Source organism: Hypomesus nipponensis, chromosome 8 (assembly GCF_054491055.1).
Source record: "Hypomesus nipponensis isolate SF chromosome 8, ASM5449105v1, whole genome shotgun sequence".
Classification (NCBI taxonomy): Eukaryota; Metazoa; Chordata; class Actinopteri; order Osmeriformes; family Osmeridae; genus Hypomesus; species Hypomesus nipponensis.
This window is the reverse complement of record NC_140368.1, coordinates 17,979,662-17,982,716: the sequence shown is the minus strand read 5'-3', so window position 1 is coordinate 17,982,716 and position 3,055 is coordinate 17,979,662.

Below are 3,055 nucleotides of genomic sequence, written 5' to 3'. Positions count from 1 at the left end.
CTCTCCGTTGGGCTTTGACTACGGGGCGTGTTTCAAACGAGCCTGGTAAACAAATGCCTCTTTGCTCAATTGGATAGACCTACAACCAATCAGAGCAACGTAATATGTTGTTTGTTCAAAACAAATTCAATTTAAGCGCTCTTTTGTGACGTGGGTGATTACGTTAATGTTGATCATCTGTCCATCATCGTATAAAGCCCGCCCGGCAATTTCATTGGTACGCCCAGATTCTGGTTTTCCGTAGTTGTTCCCCAATACGAGACCCTCCAGACCCAACTTCCCGACCAATTTTTTTTGTGGGCGGGGAGAAGTTGGGCTGGCAGCCAGGCTAACCCGTTTTATAAAGTACAGTCAAAGCCTATTTAAGGAGAGCCTGCCCACTCCCTATTAAGCCCCATTGTACCGAATTTTGTTGCAATTCCACCAGAGTTCCACTGGGAGTGATCGCGGTCGAGTGCAAAATGAATGGGAGTCTATGGAGCTAAACGGCTAAATTTGTCTCTTTCGCCCGATTGTCGTTGAGAAATCTCAGATTTGATTGTAGTTTTTGCATGTTCAACATGGATTACGAGTCAAAAGTTGAATGAACGAGTACTTATGTCCTTTCGATTTATTACAGGGTAAGTCGTTGTTGCCCATTACACGCTGGCATTCTGCTAACGAATGTTGATTGGTTAGTGAAGGACTGACTACGACCAGAGATCCCGCTTGATGGCATCCGAAGCAGAACCAGAATGTCAGAGCATTAGCAACATTAGCAACAACATTAGCAAGCCAAAACTCTTTCTAGCATGTGTATTGACAGGGAGAGCCTAACCTGTCAGCTGTGTTGTCGATGCCTCGAGAGAAAAGTGGAAGTAACCAGAGCTTGCCGTCAAGCAGTAGCTCTGGTCGTACGATGTGTATGACGTCAATGCCATTTTCAAAGGCTTTTTATAACAGAAAGGCGACTTTAAAAAAATATAACACCCAGTGGTGCGTATTTTTTTTGCCTCCCCTTTCAATTTCAGAATTCAAATTACTAGACAAAAAATTATATCCTGAGAAAAGTGGATTTTGAGGGGTATAGCTCCATAGACCTCCATTCATTCTGCACTCGACCGTTAGCGCCCTCAGACCAGTTCAGACCGGAAGTTTCTCGAGAGTGGGAGTTCTCTCTTTATTAGTAGCCTACGTAGGAAGTCAAACGGCGGCACATGTTCGGCACTATACCCTTACTTAAATCAAAAGTCTTTCAATAGGTGAAACTATCTGACTAGTGACTAATAACCTGAACTCCATTGCCACAGCCTAAACTTCAATCGGTTCATGAAAATAATTTATTTCAGCCTAGACTGTACAACGGAAGTAACGTTAAATCGAATTCAACCAACGCAATCGCTACCAAGACAGTCTAGTAGTATTTGTAGCCTACAATTTACCGGGGCAGCTTCTCCACACAGCAGGGCTATATCACATTTTGCCTTGACAATGATCGCTACCACTGACATTTTTATAAATGAATGATTTTCCCCTAAATAAATCTTACAGTTCGCAGATGGTACTATTTGAATCGCGATTCCATCTGAGATAGCTACTGCTGATATTTATTAATGAATGAATGCAATATGAGTAGGCTAAATGCCTGAACATATCACAAGAAGGGAAAAACTTACAATGACGTTTAAGTCATAGAGATTAGGTCAATTTTTACACCGGTCTGCCAAATGTATTCGTTTTGATTCAACTATGTGAGGTTGCTGATCACCATTTCCTCTTGCAGGGGAGATGAGAAGACAACTATTTCATTCAACTCTTCACTCTTAGTATTTTGAGTTGTAAATGAGCAGAAAAAATATGCTTTTAGATCTATGTAATCTTTATAAATAATAAGTAGGCTATGCATTTTAATATAAAATATACAGAAATATCAGTTGTAAAATGTTACTTAAGTACGGACCCCTGCAACCAACAAGCAAGCACACCCTACAATTTCCCCAGAAATTGTACCTTCTCTAGTTCCTTTTTCTTTTCCAACTCTGTATTTGTATTGTACATTTGTGTAAAAGTTGTATTCGGCTTCATGTTGAATCCTTAACAATAATAGTCAGTTAAAAACATAATTAAGGAATTTGGCCACTTTATACACAAAAGCAAATGTTATGCATTTCACCTTTCCATGTCTCTTTGAAATATATGCCCAACACATGGTCTAGTCCAGCAGGGTGAAAATTTGAATTTGTCATAGGACCAAACCAAATACATAATTGGATAGGTTTTTATATGGAGAGTAACACAATGCCATTCTGAAGGCTCTACTTGGTTCTTAATGTGAAATATTGACATCTGAACTTGGGACTTTTAGCCAAAAATGTGGTATCCTAGCTGGCGCTGTTGATCCCCTGTTGGTACTAGGGTTATGATATTGAAATATTTTGTTTAACTAACCCCAATTATTCACTGTACCATAAAAGGAACTCAAAACCCTAACCCTAATTTTGGACCAAAACTGCATGTGATTACAACTGTGTTTGTATTGTACAGTGGACCTGAAAGGCAGGTTGAGAACTGTTGTACTTTCAGATTTGTGGATGATGCAGTCATGAAGAACACTGATAAACATTGGAAATGCATGTAATACAGATAGACGTTCATTCATGTAACTGAATAGAAAAAAAGTCACTAACAACGTTAGCATCAGCCCACTAGATAACAATGTAGTAGAATCAAATCAAATGCAAATGTATTTGTATAGCCCTTTTTACAAGCAATGTCACAGAGGGCTTCACATACGCCCAGATCTGCTCCAGCTCATCCGAGAACACCTGCCAGTTGAGCAGCCTGCTCACTGCTCAACGCAAACAAAACTCAAATCAACTTAAATCACATGGCAGACATGGTCCGGTAGCCAGCAAAACAGTGGGAAAACAAAGTCGGCAAAACAAAACAAAAAGATGGAACCCTGGTCCGTGGTTTGTTTACCCTCGTTTAGCGAGGGAGGGGGCCCGGCCCGCTTTTGTCAGCCGAGTCTGCGTGAAACAAAAAAGACAGCGCTGTTATTTATACGTTCACCAGT